Below are 14,126 nucleotides of genomic sequence, written 5' to 3' on the forward strand. Positions count from 1 at the left end.
CAGCTGTCAATCGTTGTCCCTGATTGAGAATCATATATAGGTGGCTTGTTTTGTGTTGGGGATTGTGGGTGGTTGTCTTCTGTCTTTGTGTTCTGCGCCAGATAGGACTGTTTTCGGTTTTCACATTTATTGTTTTGTTGTTTGTAGTGTTCACATATTCTTTATTAAATTATGTTGAACACTAGCCGCGCTGCGTTTTGGTCCTCTCCTTCATCCCAGGAAGAAAACCATTACAGAACCTCCCACCAAACTCGGACCAAGCAGCGTGGCTACGGGCAGCGACAGCAGCGGCAGCAGGAGCAGAGAAAGGAGGAATGGACATGGGAAGACGTTTTGGACGGCAAGGGTTGCTACACATGGGAGGAGATCCTGGCTGGAAAGGATCGCCTCCCATGGGAACAGCTGGAGGCAGCTAGGAGAGCAGAGGCAACCGGAGAGAGGAACCGGCGTTATGAAGGTATGCGGCTAGCACGGAAACCCGAGAAGAAATCCCAAAAATGTCTTGGGGGGGGGGGCTAAAGGGTAGTGTGGCGAGGGCAGGTAGGAAACCTGCGCCCACTTCCCACGGTGTCTCCTGTACGTGTGCATAGCCCGGTACGGGTTATTCCACCTCCCCGCACTGGCCGGGCTAGATTGAGCATTGAGCCAAGTGCCATGAAGCCGGCTCAACATATCTGGCCTCCAGTACGTCTCCTCGGGCCGGTGTACATGGCACCAGCCTTACGCATGGTGTCCCCGGTTCGCCAACACAGCCCAGTGCGGGTTATTCCACCTCCCCGCACTGGTCGGGCTACGGGGAGCATTCAACCAGGTAAGGTTGGGCAGGCTCGGTGCTCAAGGGAGCCAGTACGCCTGCACGGTCCGGTATATCCGGCGCCACCTTCCCGCCCCAGCCCAGTACCTCCAGTTCCGGCACCACGCACCAAGCCTCCTATGCGTCTCCGGAGCCCTGTACGCACTGTTCCTTCTGTTCCTTCTCCCCGCACTCGCCCTGAGGTGCGTGCCCTCAGCCCGGTACCACCAGTGCTGGTACCACGCACCAGGCATATAGTGCGCTTCGAGAGTCCAGTGTGCCCTGTTCCTGCTCCACGCACTAGCCCTGTGGTGCGTGTCTCCAGCCCATTACCACCAGTGCCTACACCACGCACCAGGCTTCCAGTGCGTCTCCAGAGCCCTGTACGCACTGTTCCTTCTCCCCGCACTCGCCCTGAGGTGCGTGCCCTCAGCCCGGTACCACCAGTGCCGGTACCACGCACCAGGCCTATAGTGCGCTTTGAGAATTCAGTGTGCCCTGTTCCTTCTCCCCGCACAAGCCTTAAGGCTCGTGTCTCCAACCCAGTACCTCCAGTGCCGGTACCACGCACCAGGCCTACTGTGCGCCTCAGCAGGTCAGAGTCGGCCGTCTGTCCAACGCTGCCTGCACTGCCTGCCTGCCCAGCGCCGTCTGCACTGCCTGCCTGCCCAGCGCCGTCTGAGCCGCCCGTCTGTCCCGAGCCGTCAGAGCCGCCCGTCTGTCCCGAGCAGTCAGAGCCGCCCGTCTGTCCCGAGCCGTCAGAGCCGCCCGTCTGTCCCGAGCCGCTAGAGCCGTCCGTCCGTCAGTCGCCAGCCAGTCAGGAGCTGTCCTCCAGTCATGAGCTGCCCTCCAGTCATGAGCTGCCCTCCAGTCATGAGCTGCCCTCCATTCATGAGCTGCCTTCCAGTCATGAGCTGCCCTCCAGTCATGAGCTGCCCTCCAGTCATGAGCTGCCTTCCAGTCATGAGCTGCCCTCCAGTCATGAGCTGCCTTCCAGTCATGAGCTGCCCTCCAGTCATGAGCTGCCTTCCAGTCATGAGCTGCCCTCCAGTCATGAGCTGCCTTCCAGTCATGAGCTGCCCGCCAGTCATGAGCTGCCCGCAAGTCATGAGCTGCCCTCCAGCCCGGAGCTGCCCCTCAGCTGCCCCTCAGCCCGGAGCTGCCCCTCAGCCCGGAGCTGCCCCTCAGTCCGGAGCTGCCCCTCAGTCCGGAGCTGCCCTTCAGTCCGGAGCTGCCCTTCAGTCCGGAGCTGCCCCTCTGTCCTGAGCTGACCCTCTGTCCTGAGCTGCCCCTCTGTCCTGAGCTACCTCTCTGTCCTGAGCTGTCTCATCAATTATGTGGGGACCTTGGTGAGGATTCCTAGGTCAAGGTCGGGGGCGAGGGTCGCCACTCAAAGGACGCTAAGGAGGGGGACAAAGTCAATGGTGGAGTGGTGTCCTCGTCCTGCGCCGGAGGCGCCACCGCGGACAGATGCCCACCCAGACCCTCCCCTTGAGGTTTAGGGGTGCGTTCGGAGTCCGCACCTCTGGAGGGGGGTACTGTCACGTCCTGACCATAGTTCTTATGTGTGTTGCTTGTTTTAGTGTTGGTCAGGACGTGAGCTGGGTGGGCATTCTATGTTGTGTGTCTAGTTTGTCTGTTTCTGTGTTCAGCCTAATATGGTTCTCAATCAGAGGCAGCTGTCAATCGTTGTCCCTGATCGAGAATCATATATAGGTGGCTTGTTTTGTGTTGGGGATTGTGGGTGGTTGTCTTCTGTCTTTGTGTTCTGCACCAGATAGGACTGTTTTCGGTTTTCACATTTATTGTTTTGTTGTTTGTAGTGTTCACATATTCTTTATTAAATTATGTTGAACACTAGCCGCGCTGCGTTTTGGTCCTCTCCTTCATCCCAGGAAGAAAACCATTACAATTCCATAAAAGTCTCAGACTCCAGACTTTAACCCCATTGAAAACATTTGGTTTGAAATGAAAATGGCAGTCCATAAGAGTCTCAGTCTCCAGACTTGAACCCCATTGAAAACCTGTGGTTTGTGGTTTGAAATGAGGAGGGCAGTCCATAAGAGCGGATGAAGGATGTCAAGGATCTGGGAAGGTTCTGTATGAAGGAATGGTCTAAGATCCCTCCCAACATGTTCTCCAATATCATGAATCATTTTAGAACAAGGCTCAGTGTTGTTACACTCGCAAGAGCTGGCCAATGATTTTGACTCCTATCTTTTTTAGATTTGTTTTATAACTTGTTAAACAAAATGTCTTTCTCTGAGCAATTGTATTAGTATGAAATAAAATAATTATCCAATTACTTTGAGGATGCAATATAGCTCAGTACTTAATTTTTTTTATATATATAGTATTTTTTTCTCATATTTATCAAGTGTCAATAATTATTGACCTGACTACATGCAATGTATTGTCTTAAATAATTAAGCAATTTTGATGCTGGTTTTGCTGGTGACCAGCATATGGTGGTACGCTGCAGCATACCAGCATCACCAGCATACCAGTATAAGCTGGTCACCAGCATACCATGGTCACCAGTGTCCAAAGCACAGCAAAGGCTGGTGACAAGCGTGACCAACCTATGCTGTTTCTTTTCAGCAGGGGTGCCAGAGAGGATCATGATTACGTCATATGTGATGGTTCATTGATGTTGTCGTCTGGTGAATAAGCCTTTGTGAGGGATGGTTGGTTCATGTTGACAATGTTCATGTCAGTGGTGTTTCTGCTATGAAATCACACTTCTTCCTCCAAAGAGTCGCCCATTCTTGCTCTGAGACTCAACAGAAAACATTCCACAGTGAGATCGGTACGTTAGCCTTTTTGCTCCCAAACAAAAATCACGGATTGCCCTGCGTGCTGTAAAGTTAGTTCAGAAGACTTCCTTCCTTTGAGCTTAAATTACATTGAAACAATGAGGACCTGATTAAGTCACTAGCTAATATGCTGTCGCCAGGGGTTGTCACATCCTGCCCTAGACCATGCGTATCTCTCCTCTGTCCAATCAGCTCCTAGTTAACACCATGGACTGCAGGTTCTTCCAGCTCCCATCCAATTAACAGCCCAGATTAATTAGCTCAGGCCTGAGGTGAGCTAGAGGAGGAGCAGAAAACAACCTTGTCTGGATGGAGGAGATGGATAGGCTCACAGACTGCGTGCTCTCTGCAAATGCGTGGACGCACACTTTCTCTGCGCTATCAGCCCACTACAAGCTGCATTGTAACTCAGAATTTGGAATTCTCATAGAACAGAGCTGAGAGAATTGAGCTTGCTTGCTAGCTACCAGTTAATTTAATTGTTTCCCACAGTCGTACTTGGCTTGCTGAGGATTGGAAAATGCCTCCTCAAACACGTTTTCAAAGCAATATCCAGTAGTTTAGACTCTGGTTCTCTCCTTGTTTTGCTGTTATGCTGAATCGACAATCTACAACGATGTTGTGGGGTAAATTGTTTGCTGCTTTCCTGGCAGAGCGAATGTTACCAGGCTATAGGCTTAACCTGCTGAGGTTAGAACTATGATAAGATGTCTACCTGTGTGGCTGAAAGAGACATATGGCTGTGTCTCAAATTACATTATTCTATGGGCCCTGGTCAAAAGTAGTGCACACTATGTAGGGAATAGGATGCCATTTTGGGATTCAGCCAAATAACACACTGAATTGAAATGGAAAACACACAGAGCACTCTTCTTTTCCCACACACCTGACCTTGTTCTCTGTTTTGGCAGATTCTGGTGGAGGGCACAGTCGGTGACGACTTCAATGGAGACATCGCCATTGATGACCTGTCCTTGCAGCTGACTAGCTTGCAGCTGGAGCAAGCACACAAGTTTTCTCCTGGAAAATGACCCTTTGTAGTTATACCTTACCACGAGCATGTACAGTATAGCTGTGTCCCACTCTAGGTTGAGTTACAGTTTGTTAGATGTGTTGTATGTAGAGTTGCAGAATTCCGGGAACGTTCAATAAATACCCTGGTTTTCCCCAAATCGAGGTTGGAGGATCCTGGAATCAGGAAGGAAGCAGGAAATACAGAATCCTCCAACCAAGATTTCTGGAAACCCAGGGAAATTATTGAATGTCCCTGTAATTTTGCAACCCTAGTTGTGTGTTATTAATTTGCTTGTTTCAGGGGACTTGCCTTCCTCCCGACAGAAGCCCCTACAGTACAGCCCCAAATCTGTCCAGAGGGGGGAGTTTGTGTGTGGGGCGCACAGGGAGTGTGGGGACGAGAGCAGGGTGTGTGACTTCAGACATGACTGCTCCGATGGGTCGGATGAACAGCACTGTGGTGGGTAGTAAACTCGTTCTCTCAGATCTGGAGCCGTATCTATCAAGTGCTCATCTAGGATCAGGTCTTGTCTGCCCATGTAACTGCTTTAATTGTGAGCGCAAAGGCAAAACTGCTTGGGCTGTTATTTAACCAGCAATGTATTATTGGAGTCTTTTCCCTCACTCTCTTTCTGTGCACTCTCTTCATCCACAGAGAAGACCGAGACCACTAGAATTGTCTTGAATCAGAAATGTTTTTGATCTGAATTTTCAAAGACCATTGATTTTGTCTAATGGTGTCTTTTCTTCCTCTCTCTCACTTCCTGTGTTCTCTGTGTGCCCCCCAGTGAAGGAGGTGTGTGATTGAGGGGGGCGACATAATGTGGCTGGGAGAGGGTCTTTCCCGCTCCCTCTGTCCTTCTCCATTCATTCCACTGGCAACACCATACACCTCGGAGAGCAGAACCACCAGCCAGTCAATGACCACCCCCTGTGAGTCACAAGCACATGCATAGTCATGAAGGCACGCACATACAGTACACACACACACACACACACACACACACACACACATTGGTTGTGGGAACGAAGCCACACGTTTCCTGACTGGTAAATCAGAACGTTTATTAAACATTCAGGGAACAGAAGTGAACAGTTTCCCTATTCTGGGAACGTTTATTTTTAGGTTGCATGGAGGTTCTGAGAACATTTAACTCTGGTTCCTTGAAAGTTTTCTAGGTGGGTTTTATGAAAGCTCTGAGGGAAATTCTAGGTTATTTTGAGTTTTTTTATTTTTATAACTTCCTTAAAACCTTTACTGAATGTTTCAATAAGACATTTAACACTGCAAGCTTATTTTGGATAAACTTTTCTTTATTACTCCAAGCACAGATGGGACTCATGAAAATGACTTTCCTGAGCCATTATTAATCATGTGAACACTTTTTTATTGTGACACAGCATCAGTGAGATTTGGACCTATGCTTTTCTCTCTATCCATGGAATTAGTCCACTGCGACACCAGGATGGAGCCAGCATGCCATGTTTTTATGCATACAAAGCTGTTCATTTTAGTCTATTCAAACAGACCCCATTTTCAAATTAAAGAAGCACACATTAAGATCAGGTGTGGCCAGCCAACATATAAATAGTTTTGTTGATGCTGAGAACGGAATGTATATGTTTTTAAATAACATTCTTAGAGTGTTCTCTGAATGTTACTAACATTGTGTTTTTTAAGGAACGTTTTCTTCATAATCTGAGAACAGAATTTAGAGTTTATTGATGTTGTGTACAACTCCATTTTTTTTTTTACATTCCCAGAATATTGCCAAGAACTGACATAAAAGAGAACCAAAACGTTCTGAGAGCATGGCTTAAGTCACATCATTTTTGAGAACGTTCCCACGTGGGAACTTGCTTGGAATGTCCTGTGGAAGTATGGAAATTCCCACAGAAGAACGTTGTTTCTTAAATGGTCTTTTTACAATTTGAGAACATGACTTCAAACCTGCAGGAAACGTTATTCTGAAGTACTGACATTCCCACCGTCGCTGGTGTAAAGAGGACTAGGCAGGAGGCAGTCGCAGGTTTAGAACTACTGAGCTCATTTAAGCGCCATAGATCAAAGCGGGACGAAACCCAGACGCTGTTGTGCTCAAAATAGATCTTCATAAACAAAAAGGAACAGGGCGAACCCCAAGTGCAAAATATAAAGTACTCAGGAAATAGTAGGAGAGATTCCTCTCAGGAAAACAAGTAACATTTACAATGACCGACAAAGACGAATACAGAGTGGGGATTGGAACCAGGTGAGTGTAATGATGACAAGACAAGTCCGGGGTTGATGAGTGAAGGGCGTTTGCCAGCAGTAGGTTCGGCAGCAGCTAGAAGACCGGCGATGCCGAACGCCTGAGCTGGACAGGAAGGGGAGACAAAGCGAAGGCTGGAGTGACCCACAGAAGAAAGTTGTTTCTTATTGTTCTCTGAAAAACTTGAGAACATTCCCAATGTCAAACCATTTGGAGAACGATTCTACAACATTGCCAGAAATTAAGTTAAATGTACCCATGTTCGACATTTTAGGAAATGTTCTGTTAAAGTAATTAAATACCAAGAAAATAGGGTGTTTTGTCAAGTTCCTTAAATGTGCTGAGAACATTCCTAAGCCAAGCAACAGAAAGTAGTGGGAAGGTTTTATGCTAAATAACCATAGAAGAACCACGCTCTCACCAAGCTCTAAGAAACATATGGTTCTCAGAACGTTATGTGCTAGCTGGGATACACGCATATATATATATATATATACACACACACACACACACACACACACACACACACACACACACACACACACACACACACACACACACACACACACACACACACACACACACACACACACACACACACACACACACACACACCAGGAGCAATAACACCATCACAGCCCTCTGAGACAGAATTATGGTGTTTCTGATACTTACCTGTCCAGGCTATGATTGCCTACCTGAGGTCCTTGGGGTTGGCAGAAATGGCCATCAACTCTGGTACTCCAATTCTGTCATTTCCTGGGGTGGGTGGTGTGCAGTGTGTATGTGGGGACAATTGAGGCTTCACATACCTAAGCTTATTGGACACTACCCTTTATTCCATTTCATGGTTGAGGCGAACATAAAGATTAGGGAACTTTGGTTTCCTGCTGAGTTACATGTTTTCCCCTTTAATTTTCATAGAGATTTGTGGTGAGCAAAGCATGGCAATAATTGGATGCTCTTCCAAGGACAACTACAGTGTATTTGTTCTTACCCAACCTTATTCCCCATGAATTAATCCTTCCTGCATTTTAAATGCATTCATACTTAATGCACTGCACTTTTAAGTCATTGTCTCTCATGTTCTTGTCTATGTATTTTCATGGTTCGGGCCCCTTAGTTCCAGTGATGCAGCTCAGCGACATTTGTGGGTAAATACATATACTGCTAATTTCAAGTCCTGCATAACATCTCAATTCGGATTAGGTCTGGACTTTGACAAGGCCATTCCAAAACCTCAAATTTGTTGCTTTTTATCAATTTTCATGTAGACTTGATTATGTGTTTTGGATCATTGTCTTGCTGTATGACCCAGCTGTGCTTCAGCTCACAGATGGATGGCCTAACATTCTCCTGTAGAATTCTCTGGTACAGAGAAGAATTCATGGTTCCTTCTATTAAGCCAAGTCGTCCATGTCCTGAGGCAGAAAAACCTCCCCACACCACCCCACTACCACCGCCATGCTTGACCGTTGCTATACGGTTCTTACTGTGGAATGCAGTGTTTGGTTTTCACCAGGCATAATGGGACCAATGTCATCCAACAAATTTTAGATTTTTGGAATGGCCTAGTCAAAGTCCAGACCTAATCCCAATTGAGATGGTGTGGCAGGACTTGAAATGAGCAGTTCATGCTTGAAAACCCACAAATGTCGCAGTTCTGCATGCAAGAGAATTCCTCCACAGCGATGTGAGAGACTGATCAACAACTACAGGAATCATTTGGTTGCTGTCATTGCAGCTAAATATGTCACAACCAGTTATTGAGTGTAAGAGGGCAATTACTTTTTCACACAGGGAAATTGAGTGTTGCATAACTTTGTTAAATAAATAAAATAAGTATACATTTTTTTCATTGCCAGGCACACCGGTTTGTGATAAGAACTGCAACGCTGCTGGGTTTTTCACACTTAACAGTTTCCTGTGTATATCAAGAATGGTCCACAACCACTTCTGTCGATGACGATGTTGAAAAAATGGAGACTGTGATCGAAAAACTCGAAGAACGACTTCATAACCAGGAAAATTACAGTTGGACGAACACACTTTGGATCAGAGGGTTTCCCGAAATCCACATAAATACGGTGGATTGTGTGAAAGACATTTTTACTAAAGACAACCTCCTGTGGTCAATATTGGCCACAACAGGCGTGTTCATGCCATGCGTGATGGGCACAGTTCATGTATCGTTCTACATGAGAAAGTTTATTTTTGTTCAATGTTTTATGAGTATAATCTTTATGTTCAATGTTTTTGGTTGATCTATGTCATTTCTATGACATGTCATCTCTGTGATTTCAAAATGTTTATGGTCATGCCTATATTTGGCCTTGGTAAAACGTTCCTATTCTAGTTGGAAGGTCAGTGCTCGGAAGACCTCGTGGCACTTCACATGGATGAAAGCCTGGTTTAGTGGGGAGGGAGATTTTTAGGGATATGTTTATGACATATTTGTTCGATGGGAAGTTTAGTGCTCTAGGTGGGAGGCACTGCCAGTCGTTCACTTTCTTTGATTCGCTAAGCAGTGTCTATCTGAAACGCATTGATTGAATAAAATATTCTAACACTCGTCACGTTTTGGTAATAATATATTTACAACCTTTCAGATATGATGACCAACGTGATGAAAGTTTTGTCGTGGAATGTGAACGGATTAGGTTCATATTTAAAAAGACCAAAGGTATTGAATCATCTTCATTGAAACAAAAACACTCATACGTGATTATGCTCCAAGAAACACACCTGCTGGAAAAGGATGCTCCTAGGGTGGGAGACAGAAGGGTGGGCAGTGCTTACCATAATACATTCAAGCAAAAAACAAAGAGGTTGTCTCTTTATTGAGAACTCTAATAGGCCAATTGGGTGAACATGGAAGAAGAACTGAATGCCCCATTCAGAGCATCAGCTTATTTGAGTCAACAAAAGCTGGGACTGCAGAATCCAATCATTTCCCATACTAAAAATATATGGAGTCAGATTCATAATAGAGAGAGAAAGATCTTCACCTTTCTTGACAAGCTCTGCTTCGTTATGGAACAAACCTAAATTAAAAATAGTAGGACACGTGTTTTTCTGGAAAGTTGGGTATTAAATTGGTATGCCTAGTTAAATAAATAAAAATAAAAGGGGATAAAGAACATTGGTTGTCTATATCTAGAAAACACATTAATTTACAGGTATAATATCATTTACAGAAAGAAGACTTTTGGAGAAGAAGACCTTCTCCAATGTAGAGATTGTATGTTTAAGGTAGGATTCCCTGTACATTTTGATATAAGTGTTAAAATAGAAATCCTCTGCAAATTACCACATACTGCAGGGCTTATATAGCCACCTTATAGGTGGATTTAATGGAACGTGTAAGGGCCTAAAGGCCATGTGGGAAAAAGACTTGGAGGTAAAATTTGGAGAGGAATTTAATATAATTATACAACAGATGCTCCTCCCTATGAGAGATGCCCGGTCCAAACTGATTCAATTTAAAGTGTTCAATAGGACTTATTAGACTCCTCTGAGGTAGAACATAATAGGTTTGATAGAATCCAGTCTATGCTGGAGATGTCAGTCAAGTACAGGGGACATAAACCATATGCTCTGTGACTGTCCAAGCTTGCATACCTTTTGTCAGAAGGTAATGGAAAAGATTGGGGATATTCACAATACTTGCAATCCCACAATACTTGCAAATCCTGCTTTGCTATTACTGAATATCACTGACGATATTGATAGACTGAGAAGCTCATGTTTAAACTAGCTAAAAGTTTCTCTAACCACAGCCAAAAAAGTCATATTGAGACTGGAGGGAGAAGGAACATCCCTCATATTAAGGAATGGTACATAGCCTTGGCAGAAACAGCTTTATATGAAAGATTGATTTCTAAAATGAATGGTAAACTTGAACTTTTCTGACATCTGGGGACATTTTCTCTCAGAGATAGAAAAAGAAAACAATCTGTACTGGCCTGATAGACTACAGACATACATAGATGACTGGACGGGGTAGGGTCTTTTGTTTTGTTTGTTAAGTTTGTCCTTTTGTTGTAAAATGTTTGTTTCCCTTTCTATCTTCTTTATTGTATATATATTCATATCTGTCAAGTTATTGTTTCGCGTTACATGTAGTTCAATTGCATTGTTATATCATGAAAGGAAACAATAAAAAGTTGAATTACAAAAAAGAATGGTCCACGACCCTGTCAGCGATTAGGTGAATGGATGCGTAATAATGTATGAGTAATAATCTGAATTGACTCAAAAATGTAAGCAATGTTCCAACAAAGAAAAATACAAATATCCAGAGCACAAAGAACGAACCCACATGACAATAACAATCACTCACAAAACAGAAAGGGAAGCCAGAGGGATAAATAAGGAACATTGATTATGGAATGGAAACCAGGTGTGTATAATGAAGACAAAACAAAACGAAAATGAAACATGGATCGGTGGTGAGCCGAACGCCGCCCGAACAAGGAGAGGGACCAACTTCGGCAGAAGTCGTGACAAACCCAAAGAACATCCATCGATCTTCACACAACTGTTGAATGATATTAAGCCTAAACGTAGCACAAACATTGAGAACTATGCAAAATAATGTGTTGGTGATAGCTGGCTTGTCTAGCCATGCAGTTGGTGTCATAGCAACATGACTCCCGCCCGTCCAGCAACACTGAACGGTTCAGACTGAGAATATGTGGACAACTACAAATACCTAGGTGTCTGGCTAGACTGTAAACTCTCCTTCCAGACTGACATTAAGCGTCTCCAATCCAAAATTAAATCTAGAATCGGCTTCCTATTTCGCAACAAAGCATCCTTCACTCATGCTGCGAAACATACCCTCGTAAAACTGACCATCCTACCGATCCTCGACTTCGGTGATGTCATCTACAAAATAGCCTCCAACACTCTACTCAACAAATTGGATGCAGTCTATCACAGTGCCATCCTTTTTGTCACCAAAGCCCCGTATAATACCCACCACTGCGACCTGTACGCTCTCGTTGGCTGGCCCTCGCTTCATACTCATCACCAAACCCACTGGCTCCAGGTCATCTACAAGTCTTTGCTAGGTAAAGCCCCGCCTAGAAAAGCACCGCCTATAACACGGTGAAACGTTGTTTTTCTTGCCCCCATGAGTAGTCGGCATTGTTAGTCAGTATTACATTAGATTTGTAGGAGCCATTATTGAAATAATACAATCAAAACTGGAAAAGAGGTATCGGGTTTGTGGAGCTCTAGTGACTAGCGACCATAACGCCCGTTGGTCACATGATCTCCCTAGAAACCCTGATGAAAACATGTCTTGGTGAAATGGCGATCTATACTGAACAAAAATATGGATGCAACATGTAAAGTGTTGGTCCCATGTTTCATGAGCTGAAATAAAAGATCCCAGAAATGTTCCATATGCACAGAAAGCTTATTTCTCAAAAATGTTGTCCACAAGTTTGTTTACATCTCAGTTAGTGAGCATTTCTCCTTTGCCAAGATAATGCATCCACCTGACAGGTGTGGCATATCAATAATCTGATTAAACAGCATGATCATTACACAGGTGCACCTTGTGCTGGGAACCATAAAAGGCCACTCTAAAATGTGCAGATTTGTCACAGATGCCACAGATGTCTCAAGTTTTGAGGGAGTGTGCGATTGGTATGCTTACTGCAGGAATGTCCATCAGTGCTGTTGCTATTAATTTAATATGAATGTCTCTACCATAAGCTGCCTCCAACGTTGTTTTAGAGAATTTGGCAGTAAGTCCAACCGACCTCAGAACCGCAGACCACGTGTAACCACGCCAGTCCAGGATCTCCACATCCAGCTTCTTCACCTGCTGGATCGTCTGAGAGCTGTCCAGCCACCCGGACAGCTGAGGAAACTGTGGGTTTTCACAACCGAAGAATTTCTGCACAAACTGTAAGAAACCATCTCAGGGAAGCTCATCTGCGTGCTCGCCATCCTCACCAAGGTCTTGAACTGACTGCAGTTCGGCGTTGTAACCAACTTCTGTTGTAAAATGCTCACTTTCGATGGCCACTGGCATGCTGGAGAAGTGTGATCTTCACGGATGAATCTCGGTTTCAACTATACCAGGCAGATGGTAGACAGCGTGTATGGCGTTGTGTGGGGGAACGGTTTGCTGATGTCAACGTTGTGAACAGAGTGCCCCTTGGTGGCGGTGGAGTTATGGAATAGGCAGGCATAAGCTACGGACAACGGACATAATTGCATATTATCAATGGCAATTTGAATGCACAGAGATACCGTGACGAGATCCTGAGGCCCATTTTCGTGCCATTCATCCGCCACCCTCACCTCATTTTTCAGCATGATAATGCACTGCCCAACGTTGCAAGGATCTGTACACAATTCCTGGAAGCTGAAAATGGCCCAGTTCTACCATGGCCTGCATACTCACCAGCATGTTTGGGATGCTCTGGATCGACGTGTATGACAGCGTGTTCCAGTTCCCTGCCAATATCCAGCAGTGGGACAAACATTCCACAGGCCACAGTCAACAGCCTGATCAACTCTATGCGAAGGAGATGTGTCACGCTGCATGAGACAGATGGTGGTCACACCAGACACTGACTGGTTTACTGATCCACATCCCTACCTTTTTTTAAGGTATCTGTAACCAACAGATGCATATCTGTATTCCCAGTCAATTGACTGATTTCCTTACATGAATTGTAACTTGATACTATTGGTCATGTCATTTTATTGAATAAGTTGTCCTCGAGCTCTGACACCCGTTCTTTGTTTCATGATTATCTAAGTACATAAAAGACGTGCCACAGGGGTCGATTTGGGACCTATTTTATTCACTATTTATATAAACACCATTGGTCAATCTGTTCAAAATGTTATACTTCATCTATGTCATGTTTTGTCTTTGATCATCATGTCTTGTCCCTGTGCTTCCCTCTGCTGGTCTTATTAGGTTCTTTTCCTCTTTCTCTCTCTCTCTCTCCTCCTCCCTCTCTCCCTCTCCCGCTCTCTCTCTCTTTCGTTCCGTTCCTGCTCCCAGCTGTTTCTCATTCTCCTAACGACCTCATTTACTCTTCCACACCTGTCCCCTATTTTGCCCTCTGATTAGAGTCCCTATTTCTCCCTCTGTTTTCCGCTTCTGTCCTTGTCGGATTCTTGTTTGATGTTTGCTGTTCCTGTGTCCTTGTTCCGCCCTGTCGTGTTTTTGCCTTCTTCAGATGCTGCGTGTGAGCAGGTGTCTATGTCAGCTACGGC

General features: G+C 45.1%; 1 protein-coding gene and 1 pseudogene across 1 annotated transcript in view; one reads left to right on the forward strand and one right to left on the reverse strand.

The window, feature by feature from the left end:
- The window catches only part of LOC139583845 (GTPase IMAP family member 4-like), a 796,172-nt gene that overhangs the window by 478,397 nt on the left and 303,649 nt on the right, over positions 1-14,126 (reverse strand). The gene's annotated exons all lie outside the window — the stretch shown is intronic.
- Positions 1-14,126, forward strand: part of LOC139582348 (MAM and LDL-receptor class A domain-containing protein 1-like) — a 54,656-nt pseudogene that overhangs the window by 5,737 nt on the left and 34,793 nt on the right.

Source organism: Salvelinus alpinus, chromosome 8 (assembly GCF_045679555.1).
Source record: "Salvelinus alpinus chromosome 8, SLU_Salpinus.1, whole genome shotgun sequence".
Lineage (NCBI taxonomy): Eukaryota > Metazoa > Chordata > Actinopteri > Salmoniformes > Salmonidae > Salvelinus > Salvelinus alpinus.